The sequence below is a fragment of the Corvus kubaryi genome, unplaced genomic scaffold (genome assembly GCF_017639235.1).
Source record: "Corvus kubaryi isolate FWS band 111438036 unplaced genomic scaffold, C.kubaryi_AGA036_p1.0 37387, whole genome shotgun sequence".
Taxonomy (NCBI): domain Eukaryota; kingdom Metazoa; phylum Chordata; class Aves; order Passeriformes; family Corvidae; genus Corvus; species Corvus kubaryi.
The window spans coordinates 2125515-2145369 of NW_024581129.1; the positions used below are offsets into that span (position 1 = coordinate 2125515).

General features: G+C 38.5%; 1 protein-coding gene across 2 annotated transcripts in view; it reads left to right on the top strand.

Moving 5' to 3' along the window:
- CYTH3 (cytohesin 3) overlaps positions 1-19855 on the top strand; it is a 48937-nt gene that overhangs the window by 3973 nt on the left and 25109 nt on the right. Inside the window, exon 1 of one of the 2 annotated variants that reach the window (XM_042036843.1) lies at positions 19026-19119. The exons of the other annotated variant lie outside the window; for it this stretch is intronic. The gene's annotated coding sequence lies outside the window, so the exon portion shown is untranslated. Of the gene's footprint in view, positions 1-19025; positions 19120-19855 lie in introns of those variants that run through there. 2 annotated transcript variants of the gene reach the window in all.

Genomic DNA, 19855 nt, shown 5'->3' on the forward strand with positions numbered 1-19855 from the left:
TCAGAGGAGGGCTTGTAGTTTTAAATAGCACTTTGGGGAAATCCCAAGAATATAAAAAAGCACCTGAGTTTTGGACTGACCACTCCACTTGGTTCTAGGGAGTGAAAAAGAGCAGATACAGAGATAGTCTATTTATGTAATTTAGTTTTTTGTGTTCTTTTACCAGCTAGCAGAGCTTCATGCTTAGTCTCTTTTTGCTAAATAGGTATTTCTTCATGCTAAACTAATCTCATATTTGTTCAGATTATCTGTCAGCTCAGTAGGATCTTAATTTTTACCCCAAAACCGTTTACTGTTTTATCACTGCAGTAAAAAATATCATAATAAGGCATTAACAATTATGTTGTACGTAATAGTTATTTTTGGTGGTATCAGAAAATGTGCTTGTTAATTGCAGTAACTTGTTAAGTTTTTCTTAGCCTAATGTTTGATATTTTTAGCTGTGACTTGGAAGAAAGTGTGAAATTTTTGCTGATAGAGTTTCCAGAGGTGGTTGGTTGCCAGACTTGGTGTATTGTTATATAATGGTATTTGGTGGCACGCTCAGCAATGTAAGCGCGCCGTGGATTTAGGGGAGCAGCGTGCCTGTAACAGCATCTGTCTGTACTGTTACAACTGGGAAAGAAAGCTGTGGGATTTACAGGCAGGAACAGAGTGTATTTTGCACAACAACGGCTGGGAATCACAGTGATAGCCACATGAAAGTGGGCTCCCCGTGGGCCACTGTTACCAAATGGATATTGCAATCTTTTAATACCACCGGAGTTCCAAGAGCTTTCACCAATTGAAAGGCTGCAGAAGGTGAGACAGCACAGTGATTTTCAAGATATATTCTGCAGTTCACATAAAATTTTTCAATCCCATCATATTTATTGCTTCCCCTTCTTTCTTTTTATGATTTTGAACACTTTTTCAAGGGAAAAATAAAAAAAATTACTTTCCTCCATTTTCTTCCTTTTACAAGGGGGTGTAGTGATAGGACAAGGTGTAATGGCTGTAAACTGAAAGAGGGTAGATGTAGATTAGATTTTAGGAAGAGAGTCTTCATATGGGCCTGGTGAGACACAGCACAGATTTCCTAGAGAAGCTGTGATTGCCCCATCCCTGGCAGTGTTCAAGACCAGGTTGGACAGGGCTTGGAGCAGCCTGGGATAGGGGAAGGTGTCTCTGCCCGTGGCAGGGGGAGTAGAATGAAATGAGTTTTGAGGTCCCTTTCAACCCAAACCATTCTATGATTCTGCTTGCCATCTTTTTGTCCTGCAAGTCTCTCCTTTCCTAGTACCACAAAGGTTTGAAAAGCTTTAAAATGTTTCACTTAAACTGTAGCTCCATCCTACCTGCTGCAATCTTTTGCTCCATTCTTTTCCCTCCCAATGCAAACATGGTTTAGTCTGATTCTTTATATGCCCCATCTTTGACTCCAAGGCCAACGTTTGAACTACCACTCGTCTCTTTTCCTTGTTGGGAGTCATTGAATGAGCTGTTTGCAGTCACTCTCTGAAGAGTATCTCCTGGAGGTCCTTTCCACGCTTGTCCTGACCCCTTGTACTCAGTACATTCCCTTCCTCCTCTTTGTACTGCCAGCTGCCTCTAGTACTGTTTACTATATTTTTCTTTTTGAAATCTTGCTTGTTTTTTTTTTTTTTTCTTCCCTTCTTTGTCTGTTTTTTCCTCCCCCTCCTGTCTTACTTGCTTTTTCATTTGGAAGATGATCTTTCTACTTCCAGCTTTTTTTGTGAAGATGTGCAGGACCCTGTGCTTGCTTTAGTGCTCTCTTCCTCTCTACATCTTGTTTATGGATAATCGAATTTGCAAGTAAGAGTGGAACTATCGTATTTAAACTGATGACTCACAGCTTATACTCTGTGTGCTCTGGATCCAGTACCATCTGTCCCAGCTAAAATGTTGGCTTGTTTGACATCTTAAGATTGTGTAATTGTCGTCTTAAGCTTAATGAGTCTAAAACAGAGCTCTTAATGTTGTTTCCACCCACTTCCTCTTTTTCATGTCTGTGGACACATGCTGGCATCCCGCGTGGTTATTGACAAGGAAGTAGTGAGATGTTGTAATTTATTGCTTCTTAAAAAATAGTCTGTAGGGAAGTTGTAATAAAAATGGCAGTGAAAGGGCAATGCAAAAGTATTGACCTACTTATGAAATAAGTTATGTTCTCCTATGCAATATTAATTTTCCTGTTGGAACGCACAAACAGATTTAATCTGGTTATGGGATCACATTTTCTGTAGACTTCTGCATGGGACCAGCAAGCATACGGGTTAGCATTTTGTGATTATTGAATGAATCTATATGGATTTTTTTCCTTCTTTTTAAAGTAATGTGATGGTTAATGATTTCTTCTTTGCTTTGTCTCCCTGCAGTTCATGAGTACTTAAGCACATACAAAAAGATTGCACTAATTATAGTGAGGAGTTTGGACCTAATGACCATGTGCTTCATTCACAGAGGATAAAAATAAATCCTTGGCAGCTGGATTATTAGGAAAACCTGTCAATATATAGAACTGTGAGACAGGGATCCCAGGGAAGGGAAGAACACGTGGTGTTTTACTTTGTTTTACAGAAGCAAAAGAGAAGTTGTGTGAACAGATGTACTGTTGGCATTTCTGACTTCACTGTGCATTCTTTTAGAGCAATATGTTGTACTGGAAAGGTGTATGAATGAGGTAGTAAGAGTATTTATTTATGCCATTTGTATAATTTTAACATTAGCAAATTGTTTTTAATTGCATATGACTTCCTTTTTTTAATTTCAACAATTTCATGGGAAAACTTAGTACTGCAAGTTTTTTTGGACAGCAGTGTTTCCTCTTAGTGGGATAGACATACAAAATCCACTAAAAAACCATGTGTTTTGTGGTCCTCTGAGATTTGCCTGAAGAAGGAAATGGCTTGACCTATTTGGTTGCTATGAAGTAAAAACATTCTTGTTCTCTCTCTCCTTTTTTTTTTTTTTGTGAACATCTGTGTCACATTTATTTCATTACTTTTTGAGGTTCTTTAAGCACATTATTTGCTAATACGAAGTTTTATTTAAGGAAAGTAAAGTGATAAATAGCTGCTTCCACAATTTCATTGAATTTCTGATATCTGCTTATGAATAGGTACAATATAAGTGGGTAGGTTTTCCAGTCAAAGTTGACACGTTGAAAGGCAGACAGGAATGTTATCTAGTATTTACGAGGAAAAAAATGTTTGGCAAATTCAGTAGGATCTCATGAGTTAACAGGAAATGTTGCATGCTGGAACCTTGGGAAATCTAAATCATAATCTCATCTCGGATTTGAAGATGTTTTGATTTAATTTTTCAACAGGTTGGCCTTCTTAGTGTGGTTTTAGTGATTAGCCTCATTTTCAGATGTTTATTATAAAAAGAAATAGTTATCTTATGCCAGGTATATGGAAGAATTTAAGCTGATTCTTTTATTTAGCAGCATAATGGAAATTGTCCCAAGGAGGATAGATTTTATTGATTTTACTAACAATTCTTCAAAAAGAATCTGAGATCAGTCCATTTGTGAAAGTTGAGTCTGAATTCAGATCTGTCTTTTGCTGTCATGTCCAAGGGCTTGGTTGGATTTCGAGGAGCCGCTGTTGTTCTTGCAGGTGCAGGTTCTTAATAAAAAAATGGAGAAACCAGTATTGACTTGTAGATGGAATACATTGAGTGTCTTAACAAAACAAAAAAGCTGTGTGGAAATGTTGAACTGTGAGTCTGCTGATCTGAGGGTATGGAAGAGGCTAACAGTAACTGTGGGAATTAGTTTTGGTGTCTCTTCTATCCAGCTGCTAGTTTTCACACAGCTTGTAGGAACATCATCTCCTCAGTCAAACGAGATGGAAATTGAGTGCTGTGCGAGGCGTACTTTGGCAGAAGGAGCTGATGGGCAGGAAAACAAATGTGTCCAATGTCTCTTGTGCTTACTCTTGTTCTCACACACATGCCTGCACAAAAAAAGGCTGAAAAAAATTTGCATATGCAAGTAAGGGAACTGCCTCACACTGTTTTCTCTAAGAGGAACTGTGGGATGTAATGTCTTAATGATTCACCTCTACAGTTTATACAACTGCCTCATTAGTGTGACTTCTAGAATGCAGATTTCAATTTATTTTTGTTTTAGTATCTGATTCATATTGCAAAATACCATTCATGTTGTTTTCTTGTTGAATTCAAGTATTCAAGAGTCTATTTGCTGTTACATTTTTGCTTTCATGTCCTGTAGATATCATGTTCCTTAATAAGGTCCTTGTTTAGCTCACAATCAGTGTTGTCTGTAGAGTCAAATTCTGACATAAACAGATCCCATTGCCTTACTACAAGAGAGGGGGAATTCTCAAAAGGGGTATTTGTAGTTGCATTGGATACTATAAAATAAAGAATTATGGTTGCTTGAGGCAGTGTTTCTTATATTCAGTAGCTGGATTCCAAGTAAGGGGTTTTTTTTGTTTGTTTTTTGTCTTTCTTACTCAAGTAAGTTTGTTGTAATGAGCTTCCTGCCCAGTCATTCTGTGCATGGAGGAATTTTCCCACCAGACCATGTACTCTGAGTACAGCTTTGACCACTCGCAAATGCAATTTTTGAATTTCTAAAGCTGCTGCATGTTTTTGTTCCAGTGTCTTGCAACTGCCCAGCCAGGGGATGTGGAGGAAAGTTTTTTTCCCCAGGAAGTTGAGGTTAAACCACAGTGGCTGTAAGAAGAGATGGTGGCTCTGTTCAGGAGAAGCTCCATTCCTGGGGAAGAATTTTGCAAGTTAAATGTATCCTCTAGCCATGAAACTCCTCATGTATACAAGACAGGGGCTGGGTCCTGCACAGGAGCATTCTCAGTCTGTCTTGAGAAGATCAGGAGGACCTGACCCCTTTCTTGTTCATGTGCAGTGCTCCTCTGGCTCTGATCCAGGCAGGAGCTGCTGTGTGCAAACCCTGCGTGCTGATGATCCATTGTAGTAGATCTGTGAATAGATCTATGGACTTCACTGCGTGGGGTAGGTGAATGAGCATCTTTCTGTTGCTTTGTGGTTCTCCCTTTACATTTTTCTTATTTTTAGTTCAATTTTCAAATTTATTTTTTCTTTTCTTTTAACTGAAAGAGTTCTGCTTGGTACCCACCCAAAACAAGCACTTCATATTTCAGAAGTTTGCCTTCAAGAGCCTCTATCAGGCTGAAATAATTCTTGATATAGTCTTGTATTTTGCAAACCCAGTATATACTAATTGGGGAAAACTCACGTTGCGTGTGCTATCTGTCATGTAAACGCATAAATGAGTAGTCCATTTTATGGAAGTGTAAGTTTATAGACTCAAAAGCAACTGTGTTACTTTACAGAAGTTTTATTATTATCTAACTTCTTCTTCTGCAATTCAGTTTTGACCTACTATACCCTTTTGGTCATTAAAATTATCATGTCATGTAGTTGCAGCATTTTTAAGCATTCATCTGGGGAGAGGGAAAGTATCTGTGCTTGTGTTCCCACCATCTCTAATCAGCTGTGCCGCTGTCCCTGATTTGCAGTTTGTAGATTAACTATTTTGTAAGTGGAAGTTGAAACTGGTAGCCAAGGCTAGTCAAAGTTTAGGGAATTGGCTCTTGTCTGTGGAAACGTTTGCAGTCACAGAAGGGAGAGATTAAAAGGTTCCAGGTATATGGGAGGAGTTTATTCTTCGTGTAGACGTTGCTGATTAATTCTGTAATCTGGGAATCTCAGGCTGTGTCTTAAGCCTGTATTTTATGTGTTATGTGTGGTCAGCCTTTCTGGGCAGCTGACATTTCAGTGTGCTGTACATGTTTTAGCAAGGATAGATGAATGGAACATATGGATTTGATTTTTTTTTTTTTGGCGATAGGAAGTGGATTTTTGTGCATTAAAAATAGTAACTTTCTTTTTTTAAATATCTGAGCGGAAGCTTCCCCACTCCCAGTGAGATTTTTTTTTTTTTTTTTTAATAAGAATACATGTAACTTTCTTCACTCTCATTTTGTGCAATGTAAGCTGAAAAGACTGCAATGTTTAGTCTTGGTCTTGTACCAATAAATGACATAGTATCACATGAATGTTTTAAAAGATTAGGTGATATTTTATAAGAGCAAACATAAAAAAAGGACTGGTTTAAGTCCTTCCGCTGTGAATTCACTGATATTCAAAGTAAAGTGAGTATGCATTATGTTATTGTTCTTATTCTGCTGAAAACTTTATTTCTTTTCCTTTTGTATCTTCTACCTGAGTGGTAAAGCTAGAAAAGTAACGTGTTATGAAGGGGAAAGGTTGGGTGAAATTGGTAATCCAAATTAAATACAAATAATACTCTCAAGTTTATAGAGCCTGTGGGTGGGTGGACTTGGCAGATCTATCCATTGTGGTATGTTAGACTTGAAAGAACATATGGAGATGATTATTTTCTGGCATTTTGTAGTAAAAGTTTTTGAAGAAGGAAGTTTTAATTTTTTTTAAGCTAATTTTTTTTTTTTTTTTTAGAAATGAGGTGAAAAATAGGAAGAATAACATTTTTTGCATTGAGTAGTAAAATAGTTAGTTGTAGTAGCATATGAAAAAACAATTTATTCGAAGGTAAGCTGCTAAAAGAAATTCTCCTACTGTTTTCCTATTGGCTGTCTTGTTTTCTGAAAGCAGCCAAAGATCCTGTGCAGCTGGGACTAATACAGGATCCAGCTGTAACTTTTTTTTATTGTTGTTCAGATGTCCGGTGATGGTCAGATCTAAGTTATTGTGTGGAAATTCAGTAAAGGAAAAGGGTAGGGTGGGAAAAAAGTGACTCTCCATAAAAGTATTCCAGTAAAAGCAACAGGAACTAGGAGTATCCATTTCAGAACTCTGCCATAAATCCCATCCTGAAATGCTTAAACGCCTTCAGATTTTGCTGTAGACTTTAAGTCATCTAAGAGTTTTTGGTTAATTTTTTAAAGAGAAATGAAGTTAGCTGGTTGGAATGGGAAGGTGCCTGTTCTTTCAAATTATTTAATGGAAGAAGATGCTGTTTGCTCATTCGTAGTACAAGGCTTTAGTCTCTTTATAGTATTGGTGCAGTATGTAATGCTACCACGTGGAGTAGATCAAACAGGTTTGGTTTTACTAATTTCATTTACACTGTGTTTTGCTGGTCTTCTACAGAACCTAAGGATGTAAGAAGGGGAGAAGCCTAACATTTTTCTATAGAATTTGGTTTACCTTTGGTATATTTGGTGCTTCCAACTCTCTTTTAGGTGTCTGCTTCCTCTCCAAATCTTCATTCCAAACTTAACTTGCCGAGGGAGTCCATCAAATAGCTGCCTGAATTTCAGGGTTGTTTTACTGTTGCTCCAAACCTTTAATTTTGAATGTCATTACTCAATCAGTTTGTAATTGCACTAGTCTAATTTAAGAAGTTTAATAACAATAGTATACAAATTATACGTCCTGGTTGACTGAAAGAGCTAGCTTCAAATACTGTAAATGATATCCATCAATACTGACAGTGACATGAATTTTAAAACGTAATTACTGTCTCAAACATAACCTGGATATTCCATTTCTTTTCAACCTTAGTTACTAATTTTTTTTTGTTGGAGGAAAAATAAAAAAGAATGAAGATTTATGGTGGGTCTGTTGGCTGTGGGATAGCCTGGCACATTGCCCCTCAGTCCTAGAACAGAATAGCAACAACTTACTTTCCTTCCTGAGCAAGCAGGAGCTGATCTCTGGCTTCAAAGTGGAAGTGAAATGTGAACAAACACTGTGCTTTGAAAGCAGAACACTTCTAACACAAAGCAGTTGCAATGCAGAAACATCTGTGATGTCCTTTTACATACAGTATTTTAAATGAATACCATGCAAATAATTTGCTTTACTTTTTGGTTGTTTTTTTTTTTTTTTTTGGACATTTGCAGGAATTAAATAGCCAGTATGACATTTTATCCTTGTTTAGTGAGAATGGTAGTCAGAGTTCTTTGCTCCCAGTTTTTAAAGGCTGTGATTTTTATGTGAATTGCGAAGTGCCTAAAGGAGTCTCTTTCAGTTAATTGTTTTCTTGAAGTGCAGGTCAACTTCCAGTGTATTTTGCAAAATAGGTTTTATGTAGACTCTGCCATTGAAATACAGCAACTAGAATGAGAAACTTGGCTTACAGATTTGCTTTAGGATATTTTGGCTGTATTCATTACACATAAGGAAAATGAAGAAAATATTTGTGTCTTGAGAATAAAATCTGCCAGCTAAGTTGAAGAAAGTAGTGTGATAATGTCTTGCACCTTGGAAGGAGAGAGAATACTGCATTGCAATTATTACTGTATTGTATTTTTCTCTGGAGCTCATTTGAACTTAGGAGATGATTTTCTAATGTGATGGGAGAACATCAAAAGGTCCTCCTCACATTGGAGGAATAACAGTACAACAATTCTAGTGAAGTTTTGGCTTTTCACTACCTCATTTTACATTTTGAAGAAAGGGTTTCCTGCTGAACAAACACATGTTAGTCTGATAGCATTTTCCTGTATTTGAATTGTGAACAGTCAAATGACTCAAAAAAATTTATGTTGAAGTAGATACAGGGTTTTACCATAGAATATGTGCATACAATAAATCTATTCAACTAATCAGTCTGCTTCCTTTTTCTCCCACCCCCTTGCAGCTGGAAGTTCATCAGCTTCTGCTACTATATCTAGCTTCCTCTCGAGACTTTCTGGGGTAGAGTTAACAGTGGTGGCAGGCATTAGTGAACAATGTCGTGATTATATTCTGTGGGTCTGTATAAGTTGTCATTTTCCATTGCTGCTATTTCTAATGGAAAATATGTCATCTTTTTGGTATGAGCATATTATGTGTGTCGTGCAAAGTTGCATGCTGCAGGGTTTCGTGAAAGCACGTACATCATCATTAAATCAGTATAAAATATTTGTAGATTTCATTAGTGACCAATTTGGCATTTAAAATGGAAAATTTATGATAAGGTTTTGTTTTCATAAGATCTTAGCTAGGATAACACAGGATGGCTAGACTTTCATTGTTAGTTTGTAATTATTGGGCTTTGAGGTTCTTCAGTGTATGTTACAACATTGTTTTGAGGTACAGCTGTGGAAGAATTCAAAAAAAGAAAAATTAGATGCTTCCAGTTGTCTTATCAGTTGTGAACTTCATGATAGATTCCATTAGATCTGACTGCAAGTATTTTAACAGCCTGATTAAAAACTTCTGTAACTGATTTATGTTGATCTATTTTCTCTAAAAAATGACAATGTAATCTTTCAGAACCTGCTTCTGGTCATTTGGAAATACTGGTTAAACATCTGCAGGGTCAGTTGGGTACGACACTTCAGTGTTCTGGTCGAGCTTCAAATACTTACTTTCAACAAAGTTTCAAGGTCCACTTTATTGAGACATTCAACAGATGGTAGAACAGATGCTATGATTGAAGAATCTTTCAGAAGTAGTTTCTGTATGATTTTCAAGTGGACTGTAGACTGCTGCCTGTGTAGATGTATGTCAGGATTATTGGGGACAAAGGTCTAGGCTTAAAGTGCCACTGCTTTTATTACCAACCACTTCTCTAGGTGTTCAAGAAATCCTTAAAACAATGAAGAGTTTACCTGTGAATGGTATTCTGCAGGTGTTTTGTACTTGCTGCTGCATTGTCCATGTCTGTGATGCACAGAAGAATTTCTGAACTGCACGAGTAAGTTTTCCCACTGTTCAATATGTGAGCTGTGTTCGTAGAGCTGCAGACACTGTTGCTACAGACTGCTTAACAGAAGTTATAGCTTGGTATTTCTGGTTGCCCTAAGGCAAATTTAGGATAATTGCAAGTATGTTAATATGAGTCAGATTTTTTCAGTCTTACACAAAGTTTGTATAATGAAAGCTTGTGCCAGGTAGAGCACTGCTCTGAAGGCACTGCCTCTTTGGAAAGGTGCTTAGCAGAGGCTACATCTGACCACACTGTCAATGGGACTGGTATGGTTTTATTGTTACCTTTTGTGCCATGTTGAGGGGTAGCAGAACTAAAACATATAATCCTACTCGATTGTTTTCCAGTCAACAAAAATGTTTCCTATTTGAGCCTGACAGAATGAAATGGAAATCTAAGAAAGAATGTGTATTAATAGGTGGACTTAAAAATGAGATTGAGGGTTGAATCCCAGTTAGTTGCTTACATTTTGAGGGAAAATGCTGAATCTCAAAGACATTGGGAGTAATAAAACTAAATTGCTTAATCTTTGATCTTTTGTATGGATATGATTTTTTTCTTGTTAAGTACTTAGCTGAGAAAAATGACTGAGTTATTTGAAAATAAAGTACAAAAGATTATGTGTTCAGATTATTTTTCACTGATCTCTTTAAGGAATGCAGTGATTTTGCCAGTAAGGGGCAGAGAAAACAGCTTAGAAAGGGCAATGTAATATTTCAGCAGATTTAGTTGAAACAGTTGGTGAAAGTTTAAATAGGAAGAATGTATTTATTCAAATGAGTTTTTGATCAGAATGCCAGGAACTCTGCCTGGAGTATGAAAGATCTTTCTTTTTGTAACATATAAGTTATGTCTGTACTTAGAAGAATTTCAGTAGATGTTGAATGTGCTCTGTTTTGGAAGTATGGTGAGGCAGATTTGGTATGACTGCTGATGGTCTTTTGCCAAGCAAAGAATTGAGAGTCCAGGGGTGGGACCCTACGGTAAGTGGATCCATCCAACAGCCTTGTTAGCAGTGGGCCAGATAAAAAGCTCTTTTATATCTGAATTAGTGACCTGTCAAGCTAATTGTTTCATGGTGTGATGGCAGCCAACAATTCACAAAAGCTGAGTATACTCTTTTCTGAGGAATCTGAAAATGCTTCGCAGTCTTAAGCTAAGCTTTTCTATTCCTTCACCAGTAAATCTATGAGTAAGTTCCTGACTCTCTCCATGCCCTCTCAGACTTCAGGCAATGGGACCAATGTGCCTGTTGATGTTACAGTAAGAAGCTGGAGTAATTCAAGCCTAAGATATCCAAGAAGCAATATACTGTATTAGCTGCAGTGCATCTCTCTCCAAGTACTGCAGCTCAGTGGTTTCCATAGCAGGTACCGGGGTTACTTTTTTTGGAGGAGACTGCAGGAATTTCAAAGGCTTACACGACATCAGACTTCACGTTGTGCACAGAGTTGTGCATCCTGCAGTCTGTCTTGTTTTGGGTGGATGTGAATGCTGCTCGAGCAGTTACTTGATAGATGAGCAGTCCTGTGTGGCACTCTGTAGCTGCGTTTGGAGACATTCCTCAGGGAAGGAGGATTGCTTTCAAATCCGGCAGTTGCTCCACCTCCTTCAGTGTGCAACTGATCTTGGAAAATGAATAAATAGAAAGCTTCTGCAATAAATACTGTTCTGAAATCTAACTCCAGAGCTGTGTCAGGCAGGGATGGGGGAAGGGGAAAAATGAACTTTGCCTTGCTTTTTCTGAAAATTGGATTGTGTGCTTTAGAAACAGCCGGCAATCCTAAGCAAAAGCTAATGCTCCTCACTAATGAGCGCAGTGCTGTGAGCAGGTCCCTTATTGCCAAGAGTAGATGTTACTGGAAATTTGTGATGGAAAGCCTGTCTGAGCCCCAACTGTTTTGCTGGGAACACGGTAGGTCTGATGAGCTGTGCCTGAATATTGAGCAGGATTTGGGGGTATTGCTGGCCGCTGACCACACGGTCTGGGCTCCAGGACCCCCCTGCAGCTGCTCAGCGACATTCCTGTCAATTTTCCGCGCTGCTGCTCGAAATGGATCTGACAGGAATGTCTGCTACTACTCTGGTGTGTTTGCTTTTCAAGTCTATTTTCCAAGGTCTATCCTAGGAAAAAATGTAGGTGCCTGCCAGCCAACCATTTCCTCTTGCCAGTAACTCGGGGTGACTGAGGAGACACAGCCCTTCTGTGAGGGTAAAGCTGAAACACGTTGTTGCAGTTTTACTCTTTTTTTCCTTCTCATACCATTTCAAAACCTGAAGGAATCAGTGTTTTTGTTTTCCTCTTCCTCATGCAAGGTGTGATGAAATGATCTCTGCTTTCAGAAGGAGTTGTCCCATCCTTGGTCTGAAGCTGAATCTTGGAGCTAGCTGATCCTGGAGCTGAAAAAAATCTAGATTGGCAGCAGGACATGTGTGGTTAGTCCAGTTGTTCACAGGGACTGCTGGGAGTTGTGTACCAGTGGGAGATGGAGTGTCCCTGCTTTCCTTTTCATCCACAAACCATCCTTGGAATGGTTGGGAGAAAGAGTCTTGTCCTGACTGCCAGGGAAAAGAAGTTGACAAGAGAGGTATTTGCTCCCCTGTCAGTAGTTTAAGCTTTGCCTCACACTCTACAGAGTTGCTGAGAGTCATCCCTGCTGAAGTGGACACAGAACTGAATCCTGAGCAGTGGCTGCAGTACTTCAGGCAATCCATCTTCTCAGTCTGTATGGGCTCCCACTTGTTCCACCTGTTTTCCATCAGCAGTCTGAGCAGGTCACTCTCCTGTGCTGGTCATCTGAAGAGTTGTTTAAAGCTATAGTGTCTGTTAATTCCTGTCAGTGTTGCCTGTATACTTGGCTCAATCAGAAGCAAACTGTGCTGTCATACTCATGGGACCATCCAGTCCTTGTCCATCCAGTTCTTTGTATAATTCTGTCTAGTAATACGCTACAGTTATATTGGGCACAATCATAAATGCCCCAAGTTAGAAGGTACATCCTGCTTCTATTGTGTGGCTTAAAAGATCTTACTTGTGGAAAGCTATTGCATCTACACATTTTCATTTCAGAATTTTCTCTTTTTGCTGCAGGCAAGCAAAATCCACTGCTCTTTTGCTGCCCTTTCTTTGCTCTGTTGTGAATGAAGGGTTTCAGTTAAAGACATGATATCTCTAATGTGCCACTTAGCTATGCTGTGCATAGTTGGCGTGGTGATCTGTTCCTTTCACCTCCTAGATAGTGTTGAGGGGGAGCCCTGATTTCCTTCCCAAGACTCCCACTTGAAAAGTGGCTGTTGTTCTGCGTTGCAAGTGGATACATAGTGTGCTATCAGCTGTTACCCGTGGTCTCCCCTGGTGTTATTGCAGGATCATTCTTTTGCTCAGGGGGTGCTAAAAATTTTTGTGACCTGAATCTTGCCGTGAAAGTGTACAAAAGAAATTCAGAATTTGCAGACTTTAACTGTGTAAAGACTAAATTTGTGTTCATGCATACTATAATATAATGTACTCTAAGCAAAGGCTATCAAATGGAAACATCAGAAAAAATTTGTTTGATTTCAGCTATGGCACTACATAAATTCCCCATTTGTTTCTCCAGTTTTGCACGTACAAGTGCTCCACAGAGAGAAAATTATTACTGAGCTTTCCCAAAATTATTTATCTGTGAGAGTCTGCCTTGCAGCATACATAATGAGGAGGGGAAAAAAATAATTTATTTCTGTTTAATGGTATTTTGTTGGTTTGATGCAGTGTAAAGAAAAGGCTTGAGGCCACTTTCTTTTGGAAGAGTGATATCTGTATTTATAGTGGTGGTATTACTACACAAAGCTGATTCTGATCACCCTTCCTCATTATTTGCTGTGCAGAAAAGAAATCAGATGCAATAGTTTTCTTAAAAAGCTGAAAGCAGAGTAAGAAAAATTTAAGGCAATGTAAATGCCCCACTATCCCCAAGCCAGCAGGACAATACAAGACTGTGCATTTTTTGCTTACAGTGCTTGGCACTGGACAGCATTGCATTAGTCCAACATTACTTCGATGTTACTGTTTTCCATGTTGGAAGAAGACTGTGATGTTAAAATGTGACAGTGTGTAGCTGTAACACTGAAATCAGAATGATGATTCACCAGAATTCCTGAATAGTAATTGGTAACTGATGCTGATGAAGGCACTTGTTATACTGGATAGTATTTCCTGTATCTGTGCTAATCTGTTCATAGCCCTCTCTGAAACACATACCACTACAGTGTGGCAAACATCTCCCTTTTAAATTTTCACATTAGCTGGCATAAAATTTTTCTGCACTTCTCAAATATGCATGGATATGCATATTTTAACACTTTGTATTATTAATGCAAGTATTAATGTATTTGGGTAAGAGACTTAGAATGTTAAGTTAAACTCAGCTTTCTTTTCATATTCAGTAATTTGTATTTACATATTTTAGAAAGAAAAGTTGGCCTAGAAGCATCTTCTGATCTTGAAGCAAGAGTAGGGTGACTTCAAAAGAAAAATGCTTCTGAAAGGAAATCCATGCTTATCTATTATTAATATCAGGTTGAACTACTTTTAGTATTTTGAGAATACAGTCTGTAAGGGTGGGGTTTTGGGCCTGAGCTAAGCTGGTTTTAGGGCTGGCTAACCTCAAGGGGGTTGCTGTCTCCTGTACGTTTGTGCTGCCAGGGGTTTCTGCTGTGCCTGTTTTGTTGTCTTGGGCAATTCTGTGGTCCCTTGGTGCATTTGTCCTGCTAAACTGGGAAAAAAAAAACAAACCCAGAAAAAACAGGGTCCAGGCATCAAGTGGCAAAGCAGTGCAGGACCATACAGGAGCAGGTACCAACTCATTACCTGTGAAATCTTCCTCACACCTTTCTTCTTTCTCCCCAGTGATGCTCCGTTATTTGATTGAAAGTGGCTCATTTATATAATTGTTGCAAAACACTTGGTTTCCTAATGGAAATACATAAAAACATTGAAATAAGACACACTGTTGAATTAAAGCAGGTAAATATAATGTAAATGTGACCTTCAGTGTTGCCTGCTCATGAAAATAAGAGCATGGACAGTAAAGAAGAAATACACATTAACTTAAACACACCCTGGTATCTAATGGCAGTATCTGTGTCAGAGGCCTGGTTAGGAGCTGAAACGCAGGGAGGTTCCTCACCAGTTTCTGCGTGTATATCTGTGTAGGAAGGTGAAGATCTGAGGTTGCTGTAAAGCACCTCTTTGTGCTTTGGTGCCGTTAAGAAGGGCAGCTCATCGCTCCCAGGCAGGATTAGCAGCTCATGCGAGAGCTCGGGGAAGCCTTTATACTCCCTGCTGCCCTGCACAGCTGTTGGTGCTCCCTGCAAACACAGTTTGTGAAGACACATCTGCTGCTGACTCCTCTTCCTTTTGTACTCTACAGACAGAAACATTTGCAGGTACCATGGCAGGGCATGGCAGCTGTGACATCTGGAATCAGATGGTTTTTGGGAGGCAGGTAAAATTTTCCTTCCCTCCAAATCAGTGTTATCTGGACCCTGATTTTGCACGATTTTGCAACTGCCTACTTTCTGCTTGACTAGAGATGCTAACGCATTAACAAATTATGTAACAGACTATTTCTGGCTGGAACAAAAACATAATCTTGCCTTATTTGAAGTAATCCTTATGGATTATAAGAAATACTGTTTGTTTTTTTACAAGAGATGATTTCACGCTTGATGCTGCAGTCACCCTGCTGGACCTTTTCTATAAAGAATAAAAAATGTATTTCATATTTCCAATTTTTTATGCTTTTGTCTGTTTAAAAAAACCCAAACCCTACACAAATGTGTATTGCTGATATAATAAACCTGCTTTGCAGTGGAAATAAAAGGAAAAAAATCATGAAGGTGTAGCAGGTCAGAGGGAAACTATTTCCTCTAAATTCCTAAAAATGTATTTTTATGTGGTAATGGCATTAATATCTTGGGGGTTTCCCCCCCTCCTATTATTAGAAGCACAAAATGATAATATCTTAACTGTAACTTTCCTGCAAAGTATGTCCTTATCCTATAGAAAAAAAATGTTTTCAGGAACGTCTTGTAATGGTGTGATTTCCAGCAGCTAAACAATGGGAGTGATGGATGTGCGTTGGAGGTTCTCTTTTGGGTTTGGCCACTAATGTGATTTCTGGCCACAGAATCCCTTGTGATTGAAAACTCAAAATAACTCTGCAAGCCATGGATTCTGTCCTAGATTCCTCATACCACCAACTGGTGATTTTTTTTTTTTTTTGTGTGTGTGTGTGAAAGGATATTGTGTACAGGATTATTTCCCCTCTTAATGCAAGTGTCATTGCTCCTATGCTGGAACACACTCAGGAGTGACTAAAAAGCAGATTCACATAGTAAGGTAGTTAAGGAAGCAGCTAAATCCAGCTGGTTTTGCTGATTGAATTTAATGTGGATAGTTTGTTTCTGCACTATGAAGTGAATCTATTCAGAAGGATGTCCTCCTACGAAAACTTGTATGGAATTTTTAATAGCCACAAGTAGTTGGAGCACTGTTTATACATCTTGTCTGAAAGCTGGAAAATGTTCCTGTAATCAAGTTTTTAAAAAAGGAAGCATGTAGGGGGAAAGGAAGAGAGAACAGCCTGAGAATATCCGTTGAGGCAAATGTCCTGAAACAATCAGATTTGTTCTCAGGGGTGAATGTATATTATTTTAAAGGCCAGAAGAAACATGTCTACCCATTTTGTGTATGGCTGAGAAAGGTTTGTTTAGTTTTAAGCCTTGCATTGTGTAAATATCTTTACACTTGCAAGATGTTTCAACTGTACCAAAATTAAATTCCATCTAATTGTTCTTTGCTTGGAATGCAAATACTGAAGACCACTAATTTGAGACTGACACAGAAGAAGGAAAATGTTTATGAAACCAAGAACTTAGCTGAGCAATGAGAGTCAGGGTGTCTTATTGCTTTGTAAGTGGGGTTACAGAATTAGTGTTTTGTCTGTGTTAGATATTGTTAAGATGTTTGCTTTCTGCTGGTTGTGGGTATTTACTGTGTCCTCTTGAGAGATGAACTCTGAAGTCAGGTGAAGGGGTCAAGTGAGATAGCTTTAGCCTTTGGCTGGTGACTGGCAATCGGAAGGCTAATAAGTGAAGTTAAACACAGAAGTTTTGCTTCTCATGATGCCATTGGAGAGCTGGAAGAGATTTACATTTTGCTATTGAAAAAGATGAAGGTATCATAGTTATGGACTTGGAAAGCACTAGATTTCTGTTTCCTATTATGGGATTTGCTCCTATTTCACTAACCTATGGGAACTTTCTTTGCAAGCTAATCTGTTGCAGCTCTTTCTCAGTCTCTAGAAGTTTTTGGATTTTTTGGTATTTGATAGCTCAAAAATGCTTCATATGGAGAATTGTGGGATAATGCTCCTCTTCGGATATTGTACTTGGGCTGTCCACAGTGGACAGTTGTTTAACCAAGTGGCATCACAACTGATGCACAGTACACTGATTTCTGTGGTGAGGTGCAGTTCATTTGTTTTCCCTAACATGGTATAGTAAGCAGAACTGTATTAAAAGTGTGTTCCAATAAGTGTTGGTTTACAGGATATTAATTTAAGTACATTTAGTTCAGTTACAGGACTTGAACTCTATAGTCCAAGTTGGAATATATTAAATATTTTTTTATTTTTTCCTGTTGGTAGGAGGAGTAGTATTGCAACATATATGGTGTTGTGTGTTTGTTTCTTTCTGTTTGGCCAAGAATATAATTTGTATTTTCAACAACTTTGTTCCTCATAAATAAAGTATCAGTAGTATATTGACTTTCTATTTAGTAGTACCTGAAGCTCTGAAGTTCTAGAAAAAAGAAATGCTCTCCCTGTAAGTGAAAAGGTTTTCACAGAAATGACTTACATTAGAACATTAGAACTGTCTTTATTTAAAGGTTAGAAGATAGCATGAAAGCATGCTGCAGCTGTAGCTTGTTCACAGTACTGAAATGCTTTTGTTCTTTTTTAGTATTTAAATGTTCATGCTAACTCCCCCCATCCTATCTACTTTGTGTTTAGATTGGTGAAAGACAAAAAAACCTCAGAAGTGACTCAGAGAGGACAGCTAGAAAATTTGTTTTACAGAACAAATACATGATATGTGCTCCATGAGTTGTTCTGTGTGGAGAATTATGTGAACACAAGGTTGAAAAAGAAGTGCTCTTGCTGCTGGAGGCAAAAGGGTGGCCTTGGGAGGGGCCTTGCCAGAGCAGATCATCTCTTACCATGTACCTGCAGTGCTTGCTTAGGACTGTAAAGATTTTTTAATGCACCATTGTGTGTTGCCCTCCTATGTTAATATTTCAAAAGCCTTAATTGAAATACAGAAATACTGCTAGCCTTTGTTTTAAGACACAGAGTTAAAACAGCAGGGACAGCAGACATAAAGTCACGCGGCCTCCTGGAGCAGACACCTTCCAGGCTGTAATACCACATGAGGGCTCTTCAGAAGCTTTCTTTTGGTGCATTCATTTTCCCCCTGATAAGTTTTCTACAGCATAAACAGCAGCAGTGGAGAAGGGAGGCAGTGATGGACAACCAGTAGAAGGATGATAATAAGGCAGACATCTTCAGTATCCCACAGAGGCCAGTTCATGTGACTACAGGACAGTGCTCTTGGGAGTGATCCTGGAGAGTCAATCATCCCTTCTCGTGCTGGTAGTGTGAGGGGAAGGAAAATACTGTCTATACCAAGAGTTTCTAGAGGTTGAGCAGTACTGTAGCTCCCACTCAGTTATATCCTGACTCTTCTATTCTTCTCAAAAGATACTGAAATATTTTGGCTCTGGTATTTAAATACTGTTATTTAAAGATGTTGCATTAATGTCCAGTTCTATCTAAGTGCTCTGCAAGTACAGAATCTTGTTTTCCAGCAGACTGCTTGTCTTGTATCTGGCAGATAAATACTTGATGCTATTGCCTAATGCAAAACATAGTCTGACTCCATTTAGCTTTTTTCCTTTCTGTCTAGCAGCATCATTAATTATACTGTGAGGCTTGTCTCTACTGTGGCTGTGATCAGAGGAGAGGAAAACACAGCAGACAGTATTTGGGTGCTGTAGTAAAACACTGAGGTGTTTGATTTCTCTTTTTTGTGGGTTGCTCATGCATAGAAAACTGTTACAATTCATGTTGATTCCAAGAAAGCAATTTCACTTGTTCCAGATATTCCAAACGTGTCCCAAGGAGCCTTCACTGCGTGGTAGAGTGAGAAGAAGCTGCAGTACCGCTCACTGGCGTGCAGATTTGGAAAGGGCTTGTGGTAGCAGCTAACCCAGAGGTTTTGTAACTCAGCTTGAAGAAAAAGCAACACCGTCTATGAATTCTGAATATTTAATGCTTAGAGATGATTTTCTGTTTGATTAGTATTTCCAGTTGCCAGCAAAGGTGAGATTTACCAAAACATCTTGCTGCAGCAAAGAGTTAAAAACTTAGCATCTCATACTGATACTGCTACTGTAAAACTGCAGTGTAATTTCATCTACAGTACTGCAGAAATGCTTTAAGGCTATCAGAATGTGCTTCCTAGCTAAGAGAGTGATTATATATGGTTTGCCTTTTTTATAATCAGCACTGGGTAGCTATATTAATTTTTTTCTTGTCAGTTGTCACTTAACTAGTTGGAATATTTGTGGTGTATGTACATAGTGTGTGTATAGTCATTAATTCTCCTTGGTTTAGGATCTCAGAGTAAACATGTAAGGCAAAGGTGTGGTGTAGGCACGTGTATTTATAAGGTTTGATGTGAAAAGACTCCTACCACTATCGCATGCAAGAAATTTTTAGGAGTGGGTGTCTTTCTGACGAGATGAAGAGAATAAAAGCAGGTAAACATATTGAAGTCTGGTATTTGTTCAACAGAAGACTGTCATTTCCTATACTGAAAGTAATTTAATCACGTTTGTATCTGGAGTAGTTAAATGAAATAATTTGCCGTAATTACTTCATGTCTAACGAGGTCTGTCGCCATTTGGATTTTGTTATGATTAGGATCCTAAAAGGAAAGGAGCTTAACCACTGGACGTTGAAATAATCAATATATTTCATTATTAGGATTTGAACAGAAGCTCTGTTCCAAATGTGTGTTTAAAACTCTCCTCTCAAGCTGAACTTTTTTTTTTTT